Source organism: Marmota monax, unplaced genomic scaffold, assembly GCF_021218885.2.
Source record: "Marmota monax isolate L192 unplaced genomic scaffold, Marmota_monax_Labrador192_F-V1.1 WCK01_AAM20220418_F8-fsc00433, whole genome shotgun sequence".
NCBI lineage: Eukaryota > Metazoa > Chordata > Mammalia > Rodentia > Sciuridae > Marmota > Marmota monax.
The window spans coordinates 82112-98911 of record NW_026692189.1 but is presented as its reverse complement, the minus strand read 5'-3'; the positions used below and the strand labels follow the sequence as shown (position 1 = coordinate 98911).

The following is a 16800-nucleotide window of genomic DNA, read 5'->3' as shown; positions in this document are numbered from 1 at the left end:
AGATTACATATATAAAACTTTGGTTGTTACTCCTATAATAATGCATTATTCAAATTAAATGCTATACTCTCTAGAACAAGATAAAATTGAAATAATTTACTCATAAGATTAATATTTAAACCAAATTAATTTACAAAATATATCCTAAGAATTACCATTCAATTGAGCTTCAATTGGAACAAATGTATAATCACTCCAAAGCAATTACTTAAATTAACAATGAGAGATATATTACTTTTAAAGGCAGATAAAAAATATTGTCAAGATTCTGGTTGTGCTCCTTAATGTTCAGTAGCAGGTTCATTTGAAGGTGGAATCAACCCTGAAGGGAACTCAAATATACTTTCAGAATGCAGGGGTGGGGGACCAGGGAAGAAATCCAGCTCTTGGGGGAGATTATGAGGAAAACACCATGGTCCAATTGGAAATAGAGGGAGTGGCGGGCCTGGTGGAAGATATTCTTGAGATGCTCCATACATTTTTCCTGGAGGAGGTGAAGGTGAAAGGGCCCTCTCATGAACTGACTCCTTGGATCCACTGGAAACAATGAACCTCTGAATGGAGGGAAAGGTTAGAAAGCAAAGCCAGAGCCAGTTCCTTGGTTGTCAGCAGGGAGAGATGAATCAGGCACTTTGGAATCACCAAGATTGACTTTGATTTCATTTCTACTGAGTTCCATTTCTGAAGATGTAGGCCCATCCATTTTATCCAAAGGTGGCATAGTGGAACTTCTGAGTTCTGCTGATCCAGGTCTTCTACCATAATTAGAATAACATCCATCTTGGCTTTGTAGAGGACACTGTGGATCAGAATATGGTTGGCCTGGTGGAGGGATCATTATCCTATGGGCCTGTTCCCATGGAGGTGCCAGGGGCCCAGTGTCAAAAGGTGCTCTCTGAGGATCAGTTAACTTATCACAGTTTGATTCCCTTCTTTCATTGTTAGTCGGATGGTCCAGAGGATTCTCTGGGCCCTCTTGCACCAAAGATGAGAGTATGAGTGGACCCTTATTTTCTGAATGAGAAGGACTTGTTTCACATGAAGCTCGACCTAAAGGTGAGGGACCATTTGGGGAATTCTCTCTGCCAAAGGCTGTATTCGAAACATCAGGCACAGAAGGATCTTTTTCTACAAGTTTAAATTTGGACTCCATTTCAGTTAATTCTTCTCTGTTGTGAGCATTTTGTTGCCTTAAATCATTGAGGTATCTTTCAGCACTCTGAGCTGCCAACTCATTACCATGTGCTTTTTTCTCATAGTACATAACATGCCCCTGATAAAAATGAATGGTTCTCTCCAATTCTTCTTCAAGATCTTTGGTTCGCTTTCTATAGGTCTCCAGAGGTTTAGTTGTATGGCTGATCTTTTTTTTTTTTTCCCACTTTGGAAAGCTTCTCCTCTTGCTCTCCTATTAATTTCCTTTGGAGTTCCATTACATTATCTTGATATAGTTCCATCATGATTTTAACTTTCAGCTGAAGATTCTGATTCTCACTTTCAAACTGTGTATTTTCTGCTTGCAAAGATACTTGTTCTGTCTTAAGATTTTTAATATGTTGGATAACCTCTTCCTTTGTTTCAATTACTTCAGATAATAAAGTAAAAATTTGATTTCTTTCTCTAAGATTGTAAAAGAGGCCTTTAACTTAGCAACATAAACCAGTTTCTTCAAAGCCCCTTTGGGCTGATCTTCTAAGTGAGCACCAATTTCTGATTCATTCTCCATTTCCAACTGCAAGTTACCTTCATCTTTTTTTTTATCTTCATTAAGTGTTCAGTCAGAGAATTAATGGGATTTTCTTTATCTCTTAGAACTTGTTCTGCATGTATTTTAGAGTGTTCAAATATCATTTTTTGTTTATTAAGGCCATTCACTTTTTCTTTCCATACCTCAACTTCTTTTAAATGCTGTTTCTGACTTTCCTGAAGTTGGGAATTTCATTCCAAGCCTCTTTTATAGCTACTGTAACTTCTTCTTCATTCATTTGAAACCTTCTCAACCCTTTTTTAGCTTCAAGTATTTGTGACTTGAGGGATTTTGATTCATTTTCCAGGACCTTAATCTTTTTTGATATATCCACCTTCAATTCATCCTGTTGACAATGTTTAGTTTTCTCTTCTTTTAGCTCTTTTTCTAGAAAGAGTATTTCATCCTCATGTGTATATGTGGACCTATCCAGGTTTTCATATATTGCCTCCAAATTTTCTGCTTCTATTGACTTCTTCACCAAAATGGCATCCTTTAGTGACTCTAAGCCTTCATACTGTTTTTGAACAAGGCTAATTTTTTAAAGTAGTTCACCTTTTTCTCCAAGTAGTCCAGAAAGTTTTAAAGCAAGCTCTTTTTGTCTTCTCATGTAATGCCTGCTTCTCTCAGACTGATAACTTTGCCAGAAAAACAAGAGAACTACAAAAAATCCAATAGCTGTACATATCACCGATTCCCACGAACAGCCATAAGGACTAGTGTGTGTTTCCATGTCTTCAGACAATGCACACCACAACTCTGCTTACTTCTTCCAGGACCACCTGCAAGTAGGGCTGAGGGGCAGCCTTTGCCCCTCCATCATGCTAAGTCTACTTTGACTATTCCCTCAACAACCACACCATGCCCAGCCTCACCAAAACAGGCAGTGGACACTCAGGCCTTTGGTCAGAAACAAACATGCACTAGGCAATGGAGCAGACCATTATGAACCATCAGCTGGTAGGGGTGGGGGGGGTAGCTGTGGGCATGCCTATCAGGAGCCCTGGTCATGGGATCCAAGGGGCCTAGCACACTCATGCTCCCTGTCAGAGATGTCTTGGCCCCTTCATTATGCTGTGCATCCTGAAGCAGCACAGGTTCAAGACTGTTGCAATCAAGCCAGAGAGGAGTCATCTCCAGGTCACTCACCCATTGGTTGGTTTAGGACAGGCCAAGGCAGAACTCTATACAGTCATAATGTCACCCAGTTTGATGTCACTAAAATTCTAAAGCTCTGTAAAAATTTTAAAGAACTAGTACTTCATATGTTTATATTTGTACCACGTGCCCTTTTGTTTTAATGATTCATTCCTTTCCATCCCCTCTTGTCCCCTCTTTTTTCCATCCTTCCTTCCTTCTTTCTCCCTTTCCTTTTCTTGCAGTGTTGGCAGTTAAACTTCAAGGCCTATACATGCTGGGCAAGCTCTCTAGCACTCAACTACATCTCCAGCCCTGTTGAGAGTTTCTATACAAGCCATGTAAATTCTTTCCATAGAAAAACTCTCACATTAGACTATTTTAAGAGTAATTTTATTAGAGTTGCATACATGGGCACAAATCAGTTTGAATACGTTATTTTTAAGCAGTACAACATATCTAAAGTTTCTAAAGAAGGAGCTTAAAACTTGAGTTGGTTTTCATGTAAGTGTTTGAAGACTACTATTTAAGAGTCTTCAAAATCCTTTTTCAGATCTTCTTTTCACTTCTCATAGGATGTAAACACTTCTAAGCAAGCTGGTCATTATAAATATATAGCAATGAGAAGGATAAGATAAGTGAGATCCTGCCTCAAACAAATCAAAATAAAATGTTGCATGGGATTCTCACACAGACAGGGGACACCAGGGTATTCAACAGGAAGCAGTGTTTATTTGTGTCCATTCAGGCTCAGTGGATTCTTATCCAAAAGCTGAGTATTTAGTGTAGGGAGGGATCCCTTATATAGTATGGTTAGTTTCTTTTTACATACTAAACTTGTCTTCATATGAGGTAATATACATTCTTGTTTGAGCAGTATATTTCTATTCTACAAAGTAACAAGAATGCTCAAAACCAATTTCCCGAGGCCTCACAATGATACAGAGGGCATCATGTTCTCTTTTCTTTCTTCTGAGAAATCTCTACCACAAAATGGTAAAGCACCCCAGCTTCTATTCCCAGTACCAAATCAAACTAATGGCAGATGCACTTCATTTAAAGCAGATAATTTAGCATTATAATGAGTCAGATTGAGCAAAGTTTGCCCTTTGAAGAGGCACTCTGTATTTTTGACTGGTTTATGCTGGTTCTTCCAGGCCTTTTCTAAAGAGCAGTTCTGAAACAAAGAAGCAACTTCAAGTGATGTTAGCAGTGAACTTCACGTGATGTTAGCAGTGACTAACTCTCTACCTGCAACCACAAGTGTTCCTAAGTACCTGCCTAGCATTTCACCATTTTGCAGACTGTTTCCTGGTGGGGAGAAAAGTCTGAAGGAGGCCAGAACTTGACATCTGGATCTCTTGAGGGAACCCCTTCCTCTTAGGCTGTAGTAACCAACTCCCTTGCAGCACCTCTAGTATCTGAGATGCAAAGAGTTTGAATGGTCTCCACAGATAGGGCTTTGAGCCCTGATTCCAGGCCTTGACCTCACTCCACATACCTGGGTTCTGGTTGTTTTCTGGGACAACTCAAGGCCCTGATTTTGGAGGATTTTATATACATCCCACCTCTATGCCCCCCAGTTCAGTGGGGGCTTCAGTTGTAGTACCTGGAATTGGGGAGATTCTCCAGAAAGGTGATTCAGACTTCCTAGCAGTCTGGCTTGACCTTGACCCTACAAGAAGGCAGTGCCCTTGGGGCTACCCTGTAGACCTCCTTTGGGCTGTTACTTATGGGGTTGAGCCTTAGCAGTTGTTGCCAGACAGGTGTTTCTCCCTTGTTCCCAGGATCTTCCTCCTTGAGGTAGTAGTTACTCTTTGATGGAGGCTGAATGCTATCTAGGTGCCAGCCACTCACTTTTCTCACTTGCTCTGCCCACTGGTATCAGAATAAGCTTTCTCTCTCACAGCCCATTGCCCAAGGCCCAGGTGACACAGGAGGCTTTAAAGGCTAGTTGTGTGGTAGTGGGTGGAGCCACTCTGCATTCTGCAAAAGGACACCCTTGTTCTGAGAGACTACACTGATAGGAATCACCGGCATATTTTCTTTTAAACTATCTTGACAGTGAGGTTGTGATGGATGCAGTCAGGAATTCCTTTAAATCAGTTGTCATTTGCGGCTATAGATGGACCCAGAAGGCTGTAGACCTGGGCTAGAGAGTAGAAAGCATTTGGGGGCACATTGTACAGGAGAAAAATTGCTTGTTAGTAGTATAAAGGGTGTGGGTAAGCTTGAAAACCCCTCTGAAGACCTTCCTGAGACACTTGGTAAATTGTCAAGAGAACAGAGAGGGCTCCTGACCCACCAGCTCATGAGCTATCCCTGCTCAATAGCCATAGATTCAAAGCCACATCTTCATGTGCTGACTGCCAAGTGGTGACTGAAGTTCAGAAGGCCAGAACAATTCAAATCTTCATGGGATTAATACAGGGTCCATCAGTGATGACAGGCTTGCTGGCCAGTCACTGGTATGAAGCAAGACTTGGTAGCTAAGCTCTGAGGCCATGAATGTGGATTAGTGCAGAGATACAACCTGATACAAAGATCTTCTTCATGTTCTGGGACTTCTGACCTGTTCTGTGTATCACAGCTAGATTCTGGCATGAGCAGAATCATATGTATTAGTATAGAAACTGTCACCGAGAGAGGACTTGTGAGTTGCCCAGGTCACACCTCTTAGGTGTGGCTCAACCCAGGGTAAATTCAGGCATTGTCTCTTGACTCAGTCCTTCACGCACTCAGCTCAGGGAGTTGCTGTCAGTGGTGGGTCAGCAGCTCTAGGGGATGGTCCTGGTGACCAGGGTGTGCTGTCCCAGTGGCAGGATTTTGAATTCACTGTGCTCTGCCATCCTCATAAGGACTTTGGATAAATGTAATCTGCATGGCATAAGAGAGAAAATAGAAGGCTGAACATGTGCTGGGATTTAGCAATGAGCATGCAATTAGTAAGCAGCAAACAGGGACTAGACCAGGGCATCTACAAGCTCTTTGTTCATGGGCCTGGCCTCATGACTTCTTATTAATGAGGAAGCTCATGGAAATCAGGACTAGATCTGCCTGTGTGTGGGGGGATGGAGATGGAAGGTGGACTCTTACCAACTTTCTGTGTCTGTTGCACCTGTGAGGTTGGCTTTGACTGCCCTGGGTCATGTCCTGGGGCCAGGTGGGGAATCCAGTAAATGTTTTTTTTTTTTTTCCCTTTTGATATTACCATAATGGGACATTGGTTAAAATTAAATATTTAGTAAATGTTTAAAATATTTATTAATTGGTGCTGGGTCCAGATCCAAGGTCTTTGTACATGTGATTTGCAGACTCACCACTGAGCTACTTCCCTAGCTCCTGATCAGATTTAGAAGAAAGTTTTCCTATTTTCAGAGGTTATCCAAGATGAACTTAATGAATATAATCAATTTCTGAGACTATTGGGAAATTTTTTTGTCAAAGAGTAAGGTGTGTAAGTTTCCTCTATCATTGTCAATTTCTGTCTTAAGAAGGCTTATATTGATATACATCATGGCAGTGTGAGTGCAAAACAAGTGCTCTTGAGTGCTGTTAATGAGCCAGAAGGAGTTTCTGTTCCTAATGTCTTGCTATAGGGAACACCCAGTTGCTGTGTAGTGATAGGACATCTAGTCCAGGGCTTCTCCTGTCTTCAGGCTGAAGGGTGATTTTTTTTAAGCCTGTCCAACTTGTTGCACACCAACACTGGTGTCACATACAATGGAAGTGAGTAACTAAGTAAATAAAGTGAAAGAAGCCAAGGACACACTCAGACCAAGCCTGTGGGCAATCTTCTGGATGGTGTGGCCATGAGAGGTACAGTAGAGGATCCTAAGTGTTCAACATGGTCCTCTGTGCCAAGCACATATGAAGCACTCAGTTGTGGAATAGCAGCACCTCAACCCCCAGGTGGAGGAGCAGCTGTCACCCTATGAGTCCCAATATGCTGTCAGCCAGGCCTCAGACAGGTGGCTGCCCCTCCTAAGCAGCACCCTGGACAGGTACCTGATACAAGGTTCACAGCCCTTTCCCAAAGCCAAGGGCCACAAGAGCTCTGTTTATGTGGGTGTCCTCTTTCATATTTACCCTGATAGAAATTAAAACTGAGAAATATAAACAATACTGTGTTCTTTTATGACTTCATTTGAAGGCAATATAAACCTGTTAATATTAACATAAACAATATCTTTTTTATTAGTTAATGCATTTATTTTAATTAGGTATATATGATAGCAGAATACATTTTGATTCCTTCTATACAATTTTAGCATAGCTTTTTATTTCTATGGTTGTACCTGATGTAGCATTGCACCATATGTGCAGTCATACCTGAACCTAGGTTAGTGATGTCCATCTCATTCCACTGTCTTTCCTCTCTGCATGCTTCCTCCCCACCCTCCCTCCACTTTGAGCCATCTCCCATCCTTTGTGTTTCCTCCACCCCTCCATTATGGATCACCATCCACTTATCAGAGAGAACAATCAGTCTTTTTTTTTTTTTTTTGGAATTGGTTTACATTGCTTAGCATAATATTCTCTGGCTCCATCCTTTTACTTACAAATGACATAATTTTATTCTCTTTTAATGCTGAGTAATACTCTATTGTGTGTTTGTGTTTCTGTGGGTTTGATGACTCTAGATACATTTTCTACAGAATTACATACTAAGTGTCCTTTTGTGATTCTGTGACTACACTTAACATAATGTGGGGTGAATTATATTCCATCGTGTGGGTGGATAACATGTTCATCCATTCCTCCATCAATGGATGCTTGCATTGCTTCCACTCTTCAGTTCTGGATAACTACTACTTGGCATTTCATAAGTAGATTATAGCACTAAATGAGGTGGGGAATCCACAGGAAATGAGCTGTAGTTGGGATCTCATTTGACCATGACTTCCACATCAATGTATTCTGTAGGCAAGAGGAGATGTGAGCTGATCCAGGTGATGGCACCTGCAGTTAGCACAGATGCTACAGACAAGGCCAGAACAACCTCTTGACTCTAAATAAAGAGAGGAAAAAATGAAACTAAAAGAAACACTTGAGAAGAGGGCCCACACCTCTGGAAAGGGGAAGTGGAGCCACACAAAGAACACTAAGAATTAATGAATGTGAGTGAAGGATGAGCAAAGCCCAGTTACACCCTTCTTCCCAACTTCACAGGTTGCACCTGCCATCATTGGTTGATCAGTTGATGAGAAGAAGGCTTAGTGAATACTAGGTTTGAGCACTCCAGTTTCCAAGATCACTGGTACATGCACCATTTAACAGAGCAGTACCTTTTACAGACTTTCCTTTTAAGGACTTAGAAGTTCCTTGAGTACAAGGGCTGAGTCTAATCTTTGCATGTCCCAAGGGACCTGATGCACATTCAGCACTGGGCCTTTCTGCAGTGTCAGACTGAGGCCAGGGGTCATACCCAAGAAGCAAGATGTAGAAATCCATCAGTTGAAAGAAGATGCAAGGCACTATGGGATTATTGGTCATCTTTTATTCAGAGGTGGCAATAGCCCCCAGGGCCATTTGCATATTCCTTTTTATTATAAAGGACAAACTAAGAAAGCACATTATCAACAAGCTGGGGCATCCCCACAAGCAAATGTTTATGACCTTGATTACATATGCTGAATCACCATGTTTCTGACCTTGACTACACACTGACCATAAAATAGACCATTCATAGCCTTAGTCACTCACTAAAAGCATAAGAGCTCACTGGAAGTCTGGCAAGAGTGCCATTTTGGCCCTGCCCCAAAACATGGATTAAGCTTGAACACAGATCTCCTACACACTGTTCCCCAGGTTTCAAACACAGAGCCAAGGACACACTGTGCTTTCTCCCTAGGAGCTAACAGCACTGACAGAGAGGACACAGCAACAACAAGTCACTGGAACCAGCACCTTGAGGACAGTTTACCATTATGAGGAGAGAGAGGCTGGATTCCTACTCACACTGAGAGAGGAAGGGCCTTGAGAATTGTGCTGGTGGTGAGAATTAGTTTTAAAACAGGACAAAACAATAATAAAAGAAAATGTTTTTTTGCCTGCAGAGATGGTCTGAGGTTTTGATAATATAATAACAAACAATAATTATTTAAAAATTCAGCTGACTGTTCTCAGGTGAGATCTTTCAGGGCTTGTTCAGGAGCATTTACTATAAGCAGGCAACCTTCTTCTTCCCTGATTATTAAGTCATCTTGAAAGCAAGACAAGGAAGATCAATGAAACATAAATATTAGCTGTGTGGCATTTCTTTTGAGATGATGAAGATTTGGGGGGTAAAACAGAATCATAATCATAATTCAATATAAATATTTATGTCAGAGAAAAAGAGGTAAGACAGGAAGATTCTCAATTTCCTTCAGTGTCCAAAACCTCTGTTTCCTTTCTACATTTAAAGTCAATTAACAGCAGTTTGACGTAAAAACCACTTTTGTTTGATACAGTATTCTATATCCATTTTAGTTCAAATTTCCCATTGAAGGGAAAAATTACAATCATTTTATAAATACCACAAAGAAGTACATAGTTGCTATACAAACATAAACTAAAGGATATTTGGAGACAATGGAGTGTCCAATATGCAGGTAAGACTTGCAATGACTTATTTTTACTCTTTAAATATCTGCATCCCAGTCACATGTTATGGTGAGTCACTGAAACTGGGTTGATCATAGATGGCTGCACTATTCCAAATAAATATAAAATTTAAATAAACATAAAGTATAAAATTACATAGTCATGGGGAAAGCCTAAAACAATGTATCACACTGATAGTATAACCATAATGATGAAGGGGGGAAAAGAATTAATATAAGTAATTTTATAACCAAGCACTCTAACATAATATTACTGGTGAGATTTATTTTAAAAATATATAAATAAGCAACCTTTAACTGAACTTAAAGATTTGTCTATGCAGTGTTAGAGAGTATGAGTCCCATGTGTACCTGGGGTTCAGGAGATGATATTCTAATCAACCAGTATTTTCACTGTGGGAGAAAAAGATGCAATGTGGAGTGGGACTGGATTGGATTCAAAGTCACCAAATAAACTCTAAGTCAGTTGATTGATTATGTCATCAGTACATCAGTCATTCTGCTAGCTCTGTCCACTGAAAAGGCCTAGAAGAAAATACAACCCAGTAGCCATGACCACATGACTATTTCCCTATCATTTTGTTTCCAAATGCCATCCACCATGCAAGATAAGGCTCCTTGGAGAAATGGTTGATTCTTCCAGGGCTGAAGCAAGGAAAGCACAAGCTAACCCTGCAGCATCCTGCTGAAGAAGAAAATAAGAGCATATTCATCAACCCATGGGATATATCTAAAGGACTTGGGAACTGCTTCAATGGTCCCACTTGCAAATTATGAATACATTGAACATCAAAAGGAATGTTGACTAGAATGGGTGAAAGCACATTGAATAAAAAGTCATACCATGAGACCAATGGTTATAAAAAGTACAAAGCCACAGGGGAAGTTAAAGGAAAGCTCTCCTTTATGGAAGAATACCACATGATAAAGGGAAAGAGAAAACTAAACATGGAAAATTATATTCTACAACCACCCATTGTAATAATTATTTTAGGAAAGAATGTTTATTTATGTTGCATCTATTGAGGGAAAGAGTATTGGGAACACATATATGCAGACTCAGGTTTTGCCTTAAAGAGGGCTTACTAAATACAGAGGGGAAGACAGGTACTTTTGCAATACAGATGACATCTGGAGGACACCAGCATTTCAGTGGCCACACTAAACAGCACCAGGAATGGGCTGGGCAGGGTGAGGGGGAAGGAAACATTCAAGTCCCTCTAAGGTGGTGCACAGGGACACAGCATTTCCCTAGCTGGAAAATGACCAAAAATGCATAATCCTGTCTCCAGTCTCAAAGGGATCAATCAGAAGAGTACATGTTAATACCTTCTGCAAAACAACTGTCAATTCCACAAGAGAACACAGAAAGGTATGGAGAACTTTTCCTATAACAAGAGCTAACCAAGCAACCAGAAGCCATGAATGATCTGTGACTGAATCTTGGATCCAGAAAAACAAAAATCCCAGTCATAAAAAATATTGTCAGGGAAATTTTACAGCAGCTCTCCATTAGACACAGTGTGTCAGTCCCTAACTTCACTACAGAGCCCCTAAGCCTCCTTCACATGGTGCATGACATGTGCTACTCAAGTCTTCCCATCCTTGTCTGCTAACCTTATCAGGGTTGAGATCAGTCTACCTTTTTCTGCTTTCCCAGTAAACCCAGAACACCTGGCACTTAGCTGACTGCTGCCATGAACATCAGTTCTGTCCCACAGATGCTCCAGCTGTTCCTTGGGGCACAGTTGGGACTGCAGTCTTCTCTCTTGAGGTCAGGCATGCCATGTGGCTTGCCCTGATCTCAATGTCTGAGTGAAAAGCTCATCTTCTAATTCCAGGCAAAAGGTCAAGAGTCAGTGCATGAAGTCACTCTCTCTGCCTCTGCCACCCTGTCTAGCAAGGATCAGCTAGGATCAGGTGAGGACGATAGAGCAACCAACTCAAAGTGGAGCTTCAATCAGTCTGTGTTCCTAGAGGCCTACAATGAGCTTAACCTCCCTCTAATGATGTCCCCCAAGCCCACTGACCATGCTTGACATGTAGCCTGAATAAGAGTAAAGTCAGAGAGATGCTGAGTTGGCTGTTATATTAGCACACACAGGTTATCTCAGGTGATACATGTGTGTTCAACTCTGAGTCAAATTCAAATAGCCAAGTAAGTTATCTAAATACCAAATAAGTCAGAGAGTTTACCTTTATATGTGGTGACACACCACATGGACATAAGAGCTCTCTAGAGCCAGTAGTTATGTCAAGTGGGAAAATAACATTGCACACCCAAGAACAGCTGAATATGGGCCAGATTATGAAGACGCAGGACAGTTTATCACTATGTCCATCAGTCAAGAAGGCCCTGCTCTCCAGCCAAGGACATGGGAAATGTGAGCACCTTTGTGAGGGAGGAGGAAGGTGCCAGCCTCCTACCCCTTCCTGCCTGGGGAATTCACTGAGCAACTGTATCTTTGATTACTTTGATTGCTGTGTAGAGCTGGACATTCTGAAATGCAGGTTAATTCTTTGTGTCTCTGAGAGCAGGAATAGAATCTGGGTGCCTGTCACCACAACACTTGCCCATGTTTTTTACTCAGGGTATGGAAAACCCTACAGACAATTGGGATACTGGGTGACAAATGTGCTATATGATCAAACCTGGGGCCATCACGTGCAAATGTCTACTCATCTGTGTACACAATGTAATGGGAGGAGAACAAAGGGGGCTGTGCAGAGGCTGCCCCTCAAGGGACACACTAGGACAAACATGACAGGGAAATTGACTTTCTGCCCCCTGCTCTTGTGCACACTGTCAGTGTTGTGTGTCTTCCTGCCCATGTATGCCAATACAAGCACATGCTGGGAAATGACCTGAGAGAGTTGGGAAAGCTTGGTGGTAAGAACTGTAGCTGCTTTGTGAGGGCATGGCTGCCTGTGCATCCACAAACATGTGAATCAACTTTTCTGTGCCAGTTTTATCAGCTTGAAGATGGAATAGTGACAGGACCTCCCCAAGGCATGATGAGGATGCAATTATGTAGTTCATGCAAAACTCTTACGAAGGCACCTGCCTCATATTTACTCAACAGGCATTATCTGTTGTTCTTACCTGTTCCAGTAATAATAGTAAAATAATACAATTTCTGGGACAAAGCGGGGAGATCCATTAGAAAAATAAAATAAAATTTAACACCATGAAGAGCCACTCCATGTTTTGCTTTCATAGGGAGAAAGAAATGATTCAGGGCAAATAAAATGAGGATGAGCCTGGGTGATAATTAGAGCTCATCATTTGAGAGATTAAAGTCATAAAACAATAATCACCTGCAAGTACCTAGTACCATGCAAAATATATCAAACTGAATGAGCTGCATCTCCAGTTAAAACAAAATGATAGGGCATGAGAGTGTTGAAGAGTACTGGAAACATGGTTTATCCCAGAAGAGCACTACTCAACCCATAACCAGTGGCTATGGGGGATCTCAGAGAACAGGAGGCAAACATAGTTTTAGTTGCCAGGAACTTAGTGGTGAACTTGTATAACTAAAATAGAAAGGAAACTGACCCCATTGTGGAGGGTGTTTCACCCAACCTCCTAATGCAGCAGGGGCTGGGCCCTCTCTGAAAGATACAGAAACACAAGCTGAGCACAGAGACCCTACTGAAGATGTACCTTGTCTATTGGGAGGGTGAGAGTACAAGGGACGGATTTTGTGAAAGAGTGGACTCATCACTCATGGGAGGTGGCATCAGAATGAGAAGAGTAAAGATAAGTGCCCTGGGGACTGTGGGTGAAGTCCCTCATCAAAGTGTGTACTTCAGGAAAGTGGATCCCTGCACAGAACTGGCCCTTTGCACCCACATTCAAGCAGTCATCTAAAGTAGGGCATTTTAGGACAACTTCCACAGATGGCATTCCCCCCAAATCCAGCTGGTGGTCTGCAGTTTTTGCGGAGGCCCATGGATCAGGGAGCAATGTCTTTTAGGCATTGCCAGGCTGTGAGCTCTTCACCTCAAACCCCAATCTACTTAATGCAGGGTAGGGCAGGAGGAGGGGTTGCCATGTTCCAGTGAAAAACAGGAAAAGTGCAAAGGGTCAGAAATCTCAATGTGAGAGTAAATGAAGGCCTAGAGGTGGAAGGCCCAGATAATGAGGTTCTGGAAGTCCAAGGAGTAAAGAAAAATGTGGACCACAGGATTCAATTATATCAAGAGGCTTTCGGACAGAGAAACTGAATATAAATGCTAGTAATGTCCAAGATGAGAGGCAATCCTTTTGGAAACAGCAACACATTGAGCAGTTAGTCAAAATAACATTCAGTGGAACAGGCTGGACTTGCTACATAAGGGTGTGCAGGTATTATCCTACACAGAGCCTCCAGATGCTGCAGTCAAACTTGCTAGCAAAGGATAACCTTTGGTGGAACATTCCTTTCCATAATTCACACAAAGACATCTGCTATAGTTTAAAAGCCCTTGAAAGACCCATGTGCTTAAGACATGGCCACCAGCCTGTGGTGCTACTGAGAAATAGTGTAACCTATAGGAACTGGAGCCTGGTAGAAGGAAGTTAGATCACCAGGGACATGCCTCCAAAAGGAATATTGGGAGCCCAGTCCTACCTCTCTCTTTTGCTTCCTGGTTGCCATGATATGAGCAGCCTCTTTGGCCATGGTCTCTTGCCATGATGTGCTGCCTTGTCTCAGGCCCAGAGCAACAGGGCCAACAGACCAGGAACTGAAACTCTGAAACCGTAACCATATTAAATCTTCACTCTTTAAGCTCATTTTTCTCAATTGTTTTTGACAGCAATGGAAATCTGACATCTATGAGAAGTGGGGTGGAAGAAAGAATGGCCAAAGAAATGCAGGACCTAAGCAGAGGTGCTGCTGCTGCAGAATAAGGGACTGGCTGCAGTCTATCATGGAAGAGCCGTCAACTAGGCATGAAAATAAACATTAGCCTGCCCAGGACTTGCTGTATGTCCAGGGCTATGCTAGGACTTGACAGAGTATCCTATTTAATTAGAATTTTAGCAATTAGAAATAAAGGGGTTCTTACCAAGGAAATTTCCTATGGCAAAATTCAAAAAGCACAATTGGAAAAATAGCACATCTGTCTCAAATAAAGGCACAAGAAAGGCAACAATGCTTAGGCCATGAGAAAGCACAGGCTCCCTACATGGAAGAAGGGGTAGCCCATCCTACCAGGCCTGGGCATTGCATATGCTGCTGCCTTGTTGGGTCATGAAGAATGTGCATGTCCCTCCATTCTTCACTATTCAGCTCTTCCTCTTCACTAAGGCTGACCATGATGCCCAATGATCATCATAACCCAAACGTAAAACCCTACTGTTTTCTTGGAGCTCATAGTGATCTGGTGTACACCATGTCAGACAGCATGGTGTTGTGTAAAGCCAAAGACCTGGACACAACAGGACCTTGGCTAACATTCCGAGTCCTGTCACCTTGGCTAACATTCTGAGTCCTGGACAAATTACCAGCACTCTTGGAACCTCAGATGCTACATTACCAAAAGAAACGCAATGTCCCTGTGTTACAGATGGTAGAACAAGGTCTGAAGAAGTGGGGTAACTTACACAAGGCCATATAACTGATGAGCTGAAGACTGGGAACAATGTCTTTGGACATGAGCCAAGGCTCATGGAGCACATAGGAGGTCAGCATCAGGCCCCCAGTGCTCCTGTTCCAAGCTCCACCTGCACCTCCCTCAGTTGTCAACTTCAAAGTATACACACAGAACCATGTGCAAAAAATGGAAGTCTAAATATCTCTGTACACAGTTCATTTTTCAGAAAATTAGCTTGTCAATAAAGCAGATTAAAACCTGAAAATTTCCCAACTTGGCCTAATGCTTTAGTTGTCTACTTTTAGCATTAATCATAAACATATAAGTCATTTGTACACAAATAACTTATTTTCCATTATTCCCAACCAAAAATCTAAATAAATTATAGGGCTAACAAGTGTTTGAATAATTAGTAATTAATAAAATTTTTACATAGGTATTCAAGGTTCCTATTTAATTAAGAGGTGAATCCTTCCATCAGTGGGACTATCTTGATTAAAGATCTTTAAAATTGTGCAAAAAACATAAATGTTCAGGACTTATTAAATAACAGAACTAAGAGTACGTCCCTGCTATCAGTATGCAGTCAGGTATTGTTTTTAACCAAATTGTATCAGAAGAACAAACTGAAAAATATGTTAACAATACAAGCAACCCTGAGGTGAAGAAGAATATAGTTAAGGCTCAAGACCAGAGAAGAGAAGTTTTGGTGGGGTAGGGGCCCTTCTTTTATTTTTTAATTTTTATTTTTCACTTGTAGGTGCACACAATACCTTGATTTTATTCAATTGTTTTTTATACGACCAAACCCAGTGTTTCACACATGCCAGAAAAGTGCTTTACCACTGAGCCACAACAGCAGCCCAGGCTCTTCTATTTCTGAGAGCACTTTTGGAAAGCAGAAGGCCAGAGTAAAAAAAGTCTAGCAAGCATTGTTTCAAGGAGACAGACGATGCATGAAAAAGAAACCTCACAACAAACATGCCCACCTACAACTCCTCTCTAATAACTAAAGGCACACTAGCAGCAGGATATGAAAATTTTGTTATTGCTGTTTTGATTTTTAAAAGTTCAATATTAAGTTAGTTATATTTAACTAAGCTAAGAAGTTCATCAACATAAATATTTATCAATCATTCACCTATCACAACCTCATGAAAGAGTCAGACCCCAACAAGGTGCTGCAATGCTTCTTTAGCATAAAGTACTTTACATTGATCCATTATATCTTTCTACAGATTACTATCCCCCAGTTGTGTGGAAATTGAAAGGTGAGGAAGTGATCACTGAACCTACCTTCTCAAAGCAAAATGGGAAAAGTGGAGGGCCAACCACCGAGATAGGCTAGCTCTGACACTTCCTTTTGCCTTTTGGTTATCTTGTACAATATTTTATACCAAATACAGCCCCAGGATAAAAAGCTATGAGGCCTCAGGTTATTCACCTACAAAATAGGTAAACCCTCCTAGTGACAAGCAGAGTCTGATGCATCCTTTCACCCAGCATCAATTCTTAATGAGTTCAGACCCCCAAGTCATCTTTATATCTTTCCGTTCTGGTGAATACCAGTGCCCCTGCACATCTTCTGTACCAAATTCCAGAAGTTCTTTTGCTCCCATCTCTTAAGAATCATGACACCTCCCCCACACACCAGCTTTATGTCTTGAGACAGACCTGGGTCTATAGAGCCTTCCTTCTCTTCCACCTACCCTAAGTGCTGAGGGA

At 41.5% G+C, this 16800-nt stretch overlaps 1 pseudogene; it reads right to left on the bottom strand.

Moving 5' to 3' along the window:
• Positions 1-281: 281 nt before the first annotated feature.
• Positions 282-2541, bottom strand: LOC124077594 (melanoma inhibitory activity protein 2-like; annotated as a pseudogene).
• Positions 2542-16800: the final 14259 nt, after the last annotated feature.